Here is a 13,058-nt window from a genome sequence, read left to right as displayed (position 1 = left end):
CACCTAAGGAAGGGGACTCCAAAATCCTACAGGAATCCTTTTCATATACTAAATTTTCTAGGTGGCAAAAGTATCTCATTTGACCCTAGCAGCCAGATGGAACTTAGAAAAGTAGTGAAAAACTACTCAACTGAATGCACGTCATATGACTAGGAGCACGTCAGTGAAAAGTTCAAGGGAAGATGCTGTGGAAGAGCAGTTCACCTTGTCCTTGAGCGTCCTCAGAACGTGCAATGGGAGGTGCAGGACCTGCTCTGTCTCACAGGGACCCTCCAACCTCTAAACGCATCTTTCCTGGGAAGCTGAATTCAAAAAGTCAATTTAAAAAAAAGATAGGGCTTCCCTGGTGGCGCAGTGGTTGAGAGTCCGCCTGCCGATGCAGGGGACACGGGTTCGTGCCCCGGTCCGGGAAGATCCCACATGCCGCGGAGCGGCTAGGCCCGTGAGCCATGGCTGCTGAGCCTGTGCGTCCGGAGCCTGTGCTCCGCAACGGGAGAGGCCACAGCAGTGAGAGGCCCGCGTACCGAAAAAAAAAAAAAAAAAAAGAAAAAAAAAAAAAAACAATTAATGACCATACTTTGATATGATCATCTTAGAGTTGTATAGAGGAAGGATAGTTATGCAACTATTTATATATCTATGGGTTCAAGGAAGTTTAAAGGCTTGATATTTGAATCCTGTGGAAAGTAGCCTCCTTTCCCAGAGGGAAATGAACATACACATGTACTTAATGTAGTTTAAACTAAAGCAACACCTGTTCGTAGAGGCACCTTCTATTCCAGGTATGTTTAGGTATAGGGAAGGGGAACAAGAGCTATAAAACATAATTCTTGTGTATAAGAAGTTTACAGGGACTTCCCTGGTGGCACAGTGGTTGAGAGTCCGCCTGCTGATGCAGGGGACACGGGTTTGTGCCCCGGTCCGGGAGGATCCCACATGCCGTGGAGCAGCTGGGCGCGCGAGCCATGGCCGCTGAGCCTGCATGTCTGGAGCCTGTGCTGCACGTCTGGAGCCTGTGCTCCGCAACAGGAGAGGCCACAACAGTGAGAGGCCCGCGTACCACAAAAAAAAAAAAAAAGAAAAAAAAAGTTTACAGTTTAGGGGGATTGAGGGCACTCAATGACTCAATGCGGATGAGCCTGATGCAGGTTACTAAAAGGTCACCCTTGAATAAACTCTGCTTTAGGAAAGACCAGCCTACTCTTATTCTGTTAAACTCTTTAATGTGGTGCTCAATATACCTGAATATCAATGTCAAAGGCCACTTTAGAAATGTTTCCAGGGGTGCTAACAGCCAACAAGTTAATATGATTCCTATACACTTGACACAAGTCACCAGAGGTCTTGAATTCGGTGAGCATATTGGCCTCCTTTAAGAAAGATCACCCGTTAAACTTCGAATGCTAAGTGCTAAGAGAATGAAGTAAGTAATAAGTGATATTCAGGTTCAGAGGCGGAAGAGAAAAGACGTCTCACCTTGAGTAGAACATTTTGTTGGATTCTCCAAAGTGGCAAACAATAAGGAGAACACTAAATAACTAAGACTGAATAAGTTGAGAAATAAGATGAAAGCCTAAGATGGAGGTCAAAATGTCCCCTAGATTTAAGGATACATTTAGGCTGAAAGGGAAACTATTGAAAAAGATGTAGAAAGTGCTAAATATTTCACAAAAAAATTATTAGAACAAAAAATGTATTAGAATAAACTTAGCAAAGTTTGTTTGCAGAATATGAAATCAACATACACACATCACTTGCATTTCTGTACATTAACAATGAACAATCTGAAAAAGAAATTAGGAGAACAATTCCATTTACAATACCATCTAAAAGGATAAAATACTTAGCAATAAGCTTAACCAAAGACATGAAACACTTGTACACTGAAAACTACAGCAGTATTGAAAGAAATTAAGGAAGACATAAATAAATGGAAAGACATCCCATGTTCATGAAGTATCATTAAAATGTCCATGTTACACAAAGCTATCTACGGATTTAATGCAATGCCTATCAAAATCCCGTTTTTGCAGAAATAGAAGAAACCACTCCAAAATTGATATGTAACCACAAAGGACCCTCAATAATGAAAGCAAACTTGAAGACCTCACACTTTCTTTTGAAATGAAGTTTTCTTGTTATTGTGGGTTAAAAATCCAAAGTCCTAAGTGTCCATAAATTATCCTCCTAAATTTATATTTTGGTTCATTCTCAGTGACAGGGCTTTCAGTGCCTGAGTGGTATTGAGGGCCCCTTCAATATCTGTAGCTTGGACTCCTGTCACTGACATGGTGTGGGTATCTCACAGCCTTGGCTGTTTTACCAGTTTATCAAGTCCCAGATGAACCATGCTCAGGAGGGCCCCACACTTGCTTGGTTTCATGCTCTGATATTGCTGTCTTAATATTCTTAATGATTTTATCTTTGAACTTACGTTCTGTAAGTAAAGTTTATGGGACAATAAAATATACGCATGAGCAGAGGAGACGTGTGCAATCTGTGAGTCTGCCACCATTCCTGCTGCCCCACTCACATCTAGTTTTCACCCTGCTTATGGTGTGCTTTCCATGACATGCTTATTTGGTACCCATTTGGAGTCTTGCTGTGTTCCACCAGAATTCTGTGCTACTGGTCACATCCAAGACTAAGTGAAGGTGTTAACAGATGTGGAGGCCATGCTTCCCATTTGAATCTGAACTTACTTCTGACACAGAAAGAAAGCGTTGTTTTTTAAGAAACAAGAATGTCCAAAGAATCTTATCATATCCTTTCTTACTCGTGTTACTTCCCAATATTAGCCAAACAGTCTGCTGAAAAAGATGACATGTATGAAAAAGAGAAGAGAGAACAACCCACAGAACCCATTTAGGGCTCATCCTAATCTAGTATGATGTCATCTTATCTTGATTCTATCTGAAAAAAGAATTTACTTGGGCACATTCACAGGTTCCAGGTGAACATGAATTTGGGGAGGACACTATGCACCCCAGTGCAAATACTTTCAACAAGACTTTTTCTTTGCAGTTTGAACAAGAGGCACTATATTTTCATTTTGCACTGGAGCCCACACATTATGTCACTTGTTACTGTTAGAGCCCATGTTGGAAAATGGGGCTTCATGACATAGCCAAGTGAGTCTGTCAACTGAATTCTAGAATTATCCAGACTTACCCACTTTGTTGCAGCAAGTTGGTTCCAGGCAAACCCAGGTGAGAGGGGCATGTCCACAGTGGAGCAGAGAACTTCTGTCTCTCTATCACCAGACTCACTCCCAAGATGAAGGAAAGAAGAGCTTAGCAAAGCATGGCCATTTATTCTTCCCAACTTTGCCCGTCAGGTAGGTCACCTCACCTAGCCAGTGTCAGTGAACATAAGAGCAGGGAGGTTAAAAGTTATACTAATCAAATTCCCTTCACATGCTGGTACCCGTAGGAATGAGAAGGGAAACTGTCACTAATGCTCCCCTGGTGTTTTCAATCTCTTAACCCACTCAACGATGCTTTTAAGCCTATAATTAATGGAATATGGCTCTCCCTTCAGGAAAAAGAATAGACCTTTATCAGGACAGCCCTGCTCACACTTTTATGGGGCTACTCGTTTGAGTGGCCTCCAGGAACTGCTGGTGGATGCCTTAGAGTTTCATCCCAGAAGTCTCTGATATGGGTGAGAAATTGCATTAATTCAAATGAACTCCAAGGCTACTCATATCCAATGATCAGAAACAACTTTTTGTTCTACCAGCCATCCACAACATAGCTAACCATAGACATTTGATGAGGTCAAATGACAAACTAAGATTAAATACATAAAAGCATCCAGTAATACAATTCAGAAATCATAGAAATGTTGCAAATTTGTAAGTACACCTTTGCCAGTATCAAATTCTTCACAGACAAATTAAAAGGGCACACATTACACGCTCTTATGAATTAAGGTTCCAAAGTATTAAATCCCAATTTTGAAATCAAGTTTCCTTGTTCCTGTGGGTTAAAAATCCAAAGTCCTAAATGTCCATAAACAATCCTCCCAAATGTACATTTGGTTCATTCTCAGTGACAGGGCTTTTTTGCCTGAATGGGACTGAGGGCTCCTTCAGTATCTGTAGCTTGGACTTCTGTCACTGACACGGGTGTGGGTCTCTCAGGGCCTTGGCTGTTTTATCAGTTTATCAACCCTCTCATGAACCATGCTTTTAAAGAGTCTAAAGAGTTACTAAGATACAATTTGATTTTACAGCACTATCCCCAAAATTTAAAAACAGTCTCAAAAGCAAGCCAATCCCCCACTCTTAGAAGAGTGAAACTAGGCACATTTTTGTTCCCGGAATCCAGTAAAGACTTTGACCAAAGAACATAGCAGAAACTCAATGGCATTTGAGAGAAAGATAAAGTCTCTTTGGTTTTAACCTCACTAGAATGTCCATTAGTCTATGCCATTTAACTGAAATTTCTGACCTGCAAACTTCGAACCAGGAGGAAACTTTTAGCTTGACATTGATTTGTCACTATGAATTTGCCAAGGGCAGTGCACAGCCCTGAGCATCTGTCACACATGGACTCTTGAGTTATCCTTCCTCTTTGATGACCTTGTTGTTTACACTGCAGTACTGAACTGTTTATGGGTTCTGTCGAGTGACATTACACCTCCAGGTCTGAGGCGTAGATTTGACAGTCCTATGCCGCCATGGCCATTTTCACTGCCTCCTGCTATGGAACTACATAGACCAAAGGCGGCTGCCTTTAGGACATTTCTTTCTCCAATATAATTGACAAATCCAGTGTCAGCTTGGGTCCACATGTAAAGGGCGTCACTTGAGCCTACGGTAGACCATATGTGTCAATGCCGACAAGTTCTATAAAACATGTTTTCCTTATAATTGAGTCTTTGTCTCAGTCAAGCCTGCTTGGGAAAAACTGTACCTGAAGAGTAAGGCAAGATGGACGGCTGCCTGAGACTTTCCTGCCCTGTAAAGTCCTGCACACTCTCAAGTCAAGTGCCAGGTAAAGGTCTCTGTATACTAAAGACCCTCCAGGTGCCTTATTCATTCCACTCCAGGTATTGCTCAGTCACCTGCAACTCCCTAATGCCCCTTTTCTTTATATCAGACCTTTACTTAAGTGGCTCGAAAGAAACAGCCACTCTCCCACACCATAAGCTGCAGCCATCAGCCAAAATCAAAGTATCTTATGGCTGGTGTAGTGGGTTGGATGGTGGCCCCCAAAAGGATATGTCCATATCCTAATCCTTGACTGTTACCTCATTTGAAAAAAAAAGGTTTTGCAAATATCATTAAAGATCTTGAGATGGGATTTCCATCCTATATTAGCTGGATGGGTCCTAAATACAATGACAATTGTCCTTATTATATAAGAAGGGCAGAGGGACATTTGAGACACACAGAAGAGAAGATACAGACACAGAAAGGGGGTGATGTGAAGATACAGACCAAAACTGAGTGACGTGGCCTCAAGCCAAGGAAGCTGGCAACCACCAGAAGCTGAAAGAGCCAAGGGATAAAATCTCCCCTAGAGCATCAGTAGGGAGAGCAGCCTTGCTGACACCTTGACAGCACACTTCTGGCCTCTACAACTGTGAGATCGTAAATTTCTATTGTGTTCAGCCCCCAAGTTTATTAGTCTCCCAGCAAGCACGGCACATTTATACAGCATGCATTAAACGTTTTCTAAGCTTCAGCAGTTTACTGCACAAACCTAAATATTTTCAAACAGTCAAAGGTCTCAACATCCCACCATACATTAAAGACCAAGGCAGTAGACTACCTTCCTTGGCAGTAACAAAAGATTTTCCACATGGAGGTTTTCCTCTCCAAAATGTCTGCTCCTTTCTTTTTATTTCTCAGTGTTCCCAGGTAATGCACCAAGTGTCAGGGACTTCTAATTACCTTTCAGCAAGTACAATGCCTTAATTCCATTTGGTTTGGAATAAATTAGGAAATAAATAAAAGAGAAAAGATGGAGGGCCGAATATTCCTATTAGTCTTTTTTTTTTTTTTTTTTTTTGCTGTACGCGGGCCTCTCACTGCTGTGGCCTCTCCCGTTGCGGAGCACAGGCTCCGGACACAAGGGTCCGCGGCCATGGCTCGCGGGCCCAGCTGCTCCACGGCATGTGGGATCTTCCGGGATCGGGGCACGAACCCGTGTCCCCTGCATCGGCAGGCGGACTCTCAACCACTGCGCCACCAGGGAAGCCCTCCTGTTACTCTTGATAACCCTGGCTTGAGAATCCAGTTGGAATGAAATGATCACATAACTGAACCCCAGAATGGGGCAGATTTACTAACTAGTAATACACAGAATGAGAGAAACAGAAGACACTCACTCACACTCTCAAGGGAGAGAACAGAATTAGTCAAGGGAAGCATGCTCACTTAATTCTTTCCAAGCTTTCTATATAAGTCACTTGATCACCCTGGGGCAGAGTCAGTAAAAAAGCAGTGCTGATAGGACCCTACAAGCTCTCTTGACAGGACTAAAACATCAGGAGCAGGAAAGCAACATTCCCTCACTCCCCACCACCGCCACCCCCAGCAGTAAAAATATGATCATCCACATTGACAATGTAAAAGAAGTCAGAAACTACGTAACTGTGATTCACTCTTAGTATACCAACAGCTAATCGGGAGCCTTGTGAAAAAACATCTTGATTAGTTGCTAATAAAACTCCTTAGGGGCCTGGGGGAAGATGGCGGAAGAGTAAGACGCGGAGATCACCTTCCTCCCCACAGATACACCAGAAATTCATCTACACGTGGAACAACTCCTACAGAACACGTACTGAAAGCTGGCAGAAGACCTCAGACCCCCCAAAAGGCAAGAAACTCCCCATGCACTCTGGGTAGGGCAAAAGAAAAAAGAATAAACAGAGACAAAAGGATAGGGACGGGACCTGCACCAGTGGGAGGGAGCTGTGAGGCAGGAAAGGTTTCCACACACTAGGAGCCCCTTCGAGGGCAGAGACTGCGGGTGGCGGAGGGGGAAAGCTTGGGAGTAGTGGAGGAGAGCACAGCAACAGGGGTGCGGAGGGCAAAGCGGAGAGATTCCCGCACAGAGGATGGGTGCCGACCGGCACTCACCAGCCTGGGAGGCTTGCCTGCTCGGCCACCGGCGTGGGCGGGGCTGTGAGCTGAGGCTCGGGTTTCGGGTTTCTGTCGGGAGCACAGGGAGAGGACTGGGGTTGGCGGCCTGAACACAGCCTGAAGGGGTTAGTGCACCATGGCTGGCCGGGAGGGAGTCCGGGAAAAAGTCTGGACCTGCCGAAGAGGCAAGAGACTTTTTCTTCCCTCTTTGTTTCCTGGTGCGCGAGGAGAGGGGATTAAGAGTGCTGCTTAAAGGAGCTCCAGAGACGGGCACGAGCCGCGGCTAAAAGCGCGGACCCCAGAGGCGGGTGTGGGATGCTGGGGCTGCTGCTGCCACCGCCAAGAGGCCTGTGTGCGAGCGCAGGTCACTGTCCATGCCCCCTTTCCGGGGAGGCTGTGCAGCCCGCCACTGCCGGGGTCCTGGGATCCAGGGACGGCTTCCCCGAGAGAGTGCACGGCACACCTCGGGCTGGTGCAACATCACGCCGGCCTCTGCCGCCGCAGGCTCGCACCGCACTCCGTACCCCTCCCTCCCCCAGGCCTGAGTGAGTCAGAGTCCCCGAAGCAGCTGTTCCTTTAACCCCATCCTGTCTGAGCGAAGAACAGACGCCCTCCGGCGACCTACATGCAGAGGCGGGGCCAAATCCAAAGCTGAGCCCCGGGAGCTGTGCGAACAAAGAAGAGAAAGGAAAATCCCTCCCAGCAGCCTCAGAAGCAGCGGATTAAAGCTCCACAATCAACTTGTATCCTGCATCTGTGGAATACATGAATAGACAAGGAATCATCCCAACTTGAGGAGGTGGACTTTGAGAGCAAGATTTATAATTTTCTCCTCTTTTCCTCTTTTTGAACAACACAATAAGTGAAATTAAAAATACTCTACATTGGATCAATAGCAGAATAACTGAGGCAGAAGAACGGATAAGTGACCTGGAAGATAAAATAGTGGAAATAACTACTGCAGAGCAGAAGAAAGAAAAAAGAATGAAAAGAACTGAGGACAGTCTCAGAGACCCCTGGGACAACATTAAACGCACCAACATTCGAATTATAGGGGTTCCAGAAGAAGAAGAGAAAAAGAAAGGGACTGAGAAAATATTTGAAGAGATTATAGTTGAAAACTTCCCTAATATGGGAAAGGAAATAGTTAATCAAGTCCAGGAAGCACAGAGCGTCCCATACAGGAAAAATCCAAGGAGAAACACGTCAAGACACATATTAATCAAACTGTCAAAAATTAAATACAAAGAAAACATATTAAAAGCAGCAAGGCAAAAACAACAAATAACACACAAGGGAATCCCCATAACATTAACAGCTGATCTTTCAGCAGAAACTCTGCAAGCAAGAGGGGACTGGCAGGACATATTTAAAATGATGAAGGAGAAAAACCTGCAACCAAGATTACTCTACCCAGCAAGGAGCTCATTCAGATTTGATGGAGAAATTAAAACCTTTACAGACAAGCAAAAGCTGAGAGGATTCAGCACCACCAAACCAGCTTTACAACAAATGCTAAAGGAATTTCTCTAGGCAAGAAACACAAGAGAAGGAAAAGAACTACAATAACGAACCCAAAACAATTAAAAAAATGGGAATAGGAAAACACATATCCATAATTACCTTAAATGTAAATGGACTAAATGCTCCCACCAAAAGACACAGATTGGCTGAATGGATACAAAAACAAGACCCATATATATGCTGTCTACAAGAGACCCACTTCAGACCTAGAGACACATACAGACTTAAAGTAAGGGGATGGAAAAAGATATTCCATGCAAATGGAAACCAAAAGAAAGCTGGAGTAGCAATTCTCATATCAGACAATATAGACTTTAAAATAAAGACCACTAGAAGAGACAAAGAAGGACACTACATAATGATCAAGGGATCGACCCAAGAAGAAGATATAACAATTGTAAATATTTATGCACCAAACATAGGAGCACCTCAATACATAAGGCAAATACTAACAGCCATAAAAGGAGAAATTGACAGTAACACAATCATAGTAGGGGACTTTAACACCCCACTTTCACCAATGGACAGATCATCCAAAATGAAAATAAATAAGGAAACACAAGCTTTAAATGATACATTAAACAAGATGGACTTAATGGATATTTATAGGACATTCCATCCCCAAACAACAGAATACACATTTTTCTCAAGTGCTCATGGAACATTCTCCAGGATAGATCATATCTTGGGTCACAAATCAAGCCTTGGTAAATTTAAGAAAATTGAAATTGTATCAAGTATCTTTTCCGACCACAATGCTATGAGACTAGACATCAATTACAGGAAAAGATCTGTAAAAAATACAAACACATGGAGGCTAAACAATACACTACTCAATAACGAAGTGATCACTGAAGAAATCAAAGAGGAAATAAAAGAATATCTAGAAACAAATGACAATGGAGACATGACGACCCAAGACCTATGGGATGCAGCAAAAGAAGTTCTAAGGGGGAAATTTATAGCAATACAATCCCACCTTAAGAAACAGGAAACATCTCGAGTAAACAACCTGACCCTGCACCTAAAGCAGTTAGAGAAAGAAGAACAAAAAACCCCCGAAGTTAGCAGAAGGAAAGAAATCATAAAGATCAGATCAGAAATAAATGAAAAAGAAATGAAGGAAATGATAGCAAAGATCAATAAAACTAAAAGCTGGTTCTTTGAGAAGATAAACAAAATTGATAAACCATTAGCCAGACTCATCAAGAAAAAAAAGGGAGAAGACTCAAACCAATAGAATTAGAAATGAAAAAGGAGAAGTAACAACTGACACTGCAGAAATACAAAAGATCAGGAGAGATTACTACAAGCAACTCTATGCCAATAAAATGGACAACCTGGAAGAAATGGACAAATTCTTAGAAATGCACAACCTGCCAAGACTGAATCAGGAAGAAATAGAAAATATGAATAGAACAATCACAAGCACTGAAATTGAAACTGTGATAAAAAATCTTCCAACAAACAAAAGCCCAGGACCAGATGGCTTCACAGGCGAATTCTATCAAGCATTTAGAGAAGACCTAACACCTATCCTTCTCAAACTCTTCCAAACTATAGCAGAGGGAGGAACACTCCCAAACTCATTCTACGAGGCCACCATCACCTTGATACCAAAACCAGACAAGGATGTCACAAAGAAAGAAAACTACAGGCCAATATCACTGATGAACATAGATGCAAAAATCCTCAACAAAATACTAGCAAACAGAATCCAACAGCACATTAAAAGGATCATACACCATGATCAAGTGGGGTTTATTCCAGGAATGCAAGGATTCTTCAATATACGCAAATCAATCAACGTGATACACCATATTAACAAATGGAAGGAGAAAAACCATATGATCATCTCAATAGATGCAGAGAAAGCTTTTGACAAAATTCAACACCCATTTATGATAAAAACCCTGCAGAAAGTAGGCATAGAGGGAACTTTCCTCAACATAATAAAGGCCATATATGACAAACCCACAGCCAACATTGTCCTCAATGGTGAAAAACTGAAAGCATTTCCAATAAGATCAGGAACAAAACAAGGTTGCCCACTCTCACTAGTCTTATTCAACATAGTTTTGAAAGTTTTAGCCACAGTAATCAGAGAAGAAAAGGAAATAAAAGGAATCCAAATCGGAAAAGAAGAAGTAAAGCTCTTACTGTTTGCAGATGACCTGATACTATACATAGAGAATCCTAAAGATGCTACCAGAAAACTACTAGAGCTAATCAATGAATTTGGTAAAGTTGCAGGATACAAAATTAATGCACAGAAATCTCTGGCATTCCTATACACTAATGATGAAAAATCTGAAAGTGAAATCAAGAAAACACTCCCATTTACCATTGCAACAAAAAGAATAAAATATCTAGGAATAAACCTACCTAAGGAGACAAAAGACCTGTATGAAGAAAATTATAAGACACTGATGAAAGAAATTAAAGATGATACAAATAGACAAAGAGATGTACCATGTTCTTGGATGGCAACAATCAACATTGTGAAAATGACTCTACTACCCAAAGAAATCTACAGATACAATGCAATCCCTATCAAACTACCACTGGCATTTTTCACAGAACTAGAGCAACAAATATCACAATTTGTATGGAAACACAAAAGACCCCGAATAGCCAAAGCAATCTTGAGAACGTAAAACGGAGCTTGAGGAATCAGGCTCGCTGACTTCAGACTATACTACAAAGCTACAGTAATCAAGACAGTATGGTACTGGCACAAAAACAGAAAGATAGATCAATGGAACAGGATAGAAAGCCCAGAGATAAACCTACACACATATGGTCACCTTATCTTTGATAAAGGAGGCAGGAATGTACAGTGGAGAAAGGACAGCCTCTTCAATAAGTGGTGCTGGGAAAACTGGACGGGGACATGTAAAAGTATGAGATTCGATCACTCCCTAACACCATACACAATAATAAGCTCAAAATGGATTAAAGATCTAAACGTAAGGCCAGAAACTATCAAACTCTTAGAGGAAAACATAGGCAGAACACTCCATGACATAAATCACAGCAAGATCCTTTTTGACCCACCTCCTAGAGAAATGGAAATCAAAACAAAAATAAACAAATGGGACCTAATGAAACTTCAAAGCTTTTGCACAGCAAAGGAAACCATAAGCAACGCCAAAAGACAACCCACAAAATGGGAGAAAATATTTGCAAATGGATCAACGGACAAAGGATTAATCTCCAAAATGTATAAGCAGCTCATGCAGCTCAATAACAAAAAAACAAACAACCCAATCCAAAAATGGGCAGAAGACCTAAATAGACATTTCTCCAAAGAAGATATACAGACTTCCAACAAACACATGAAAGAATGCTCAAAATCATTAATCATTAGAGAAATGCAACTCAAAACTACAATGAGATATCATCTCACACCAGTCAGAATGGCCATCATCAAGAAATCTAGAAACAATAAATGCTGGAGAGGGTGTGGAGAAAAGGGAACACTCTTGCACTGCTGGTGGGAATGTGAATTGGCACAGCCACTATGGAGAACAATATGGAGGTTCCTTAAAAAACTAAAAATAGAACTACCATATGACCCAGCAATCCCACTACTGGGTATGTAACCTGAGAAAACCATAATTCAAAAAGAGACATGTACCAAAATGTTCATTGCAGCTCTATTTACAATAGCCCGGAGATGGAAACAACCTAAGTGTCCATCATCAGATGAATGGATAAAGAAGATGTGGCACATATATACAATGGAATATTACTCAGCCATAAAAATAAATGAAATTGAGTTATTTGTAGTGAGGTGGATGGACCTAGAGTCTGTCATACAGAGTGAAGTAAGTCAGAAAGAGAAAGACAAATACTGTATGCTAACACATATATATGGAATTTAAGAAAAAAAATGTGATGAAGAACCTAGGGGTAAGACAGGAATAAAGACACAGACCTGGGGCTTCCCTGGTGGCGCAGTGGTTGAAAGTCTGCCTCCCGATGCAGGGGACACAGGTTCGTGCCCCGGTCTAGGAAGATCCCACATGCCGCGGAGCAGCTGGGTCTGTGAGCCATGGCGGCTGAGCCTGCGCGTCCGGAGCCTGTGCTCCACGACGGGAGAGGCCACAGCAGTGAGAAGCCCGCGTACAGCAAAAAAAAAAAAAAAAAAAAAAAGAATGAGTGCAGAAAGCTCCCTGAAGTCAACGATTGATTGGCTTCTTATGCAGGAAGAAGCGGGGAGTAACTGTAACAGGATCCCCCCCAAACACAATTTTCTTGGGTGTAAAAACTCACACTAGCTGCCCCAGTTCTCACCAGTTTCACTCTTTTCAAAATGAAATCATCTCATTTCAGGAGGGTGAGGGCGGGGCTGGGTGTTCACTCCTCCAAACACAACCCTTCAATGAGCTCCCCTATTTCAGTCACACTTTTAACTAATTCCACCCTCTCTCAT

The 13,058-nt window shown here is 42.3% G+C and overlaps 1 pseudogene; it reads right to left on the bottom strand.

The window, feature by feature from the left end:
- The window catches only part of LOC132494202 (centrosomal protein of 78 kDa-like), an 83,263-nt pseudogene that overhangs the window by 39,595 nt on the left and 30,610 nt on the right, over window positions 1–13,058 (bottom strand).

This window comes from Mesoplodon densirostris, chromosome 7 (assembly GCF_025265405.1).
Source record: "Mesoplodon densirostris isolate mMesDen1 chromosome 7, mMesDen1 primary haplotype, whole genome shotgun sequence".
NCBI lineage: Eukaryota > Metazoa > Chordata > Mammalia > Artiodactyla > Ziphiidae > Mesoplodon > Mesoplodon densirostris.
Note: the sequence above shows the minus strand (reverse complement) of the source record. Positions and strands in the feature narration are given on the sequence as shown.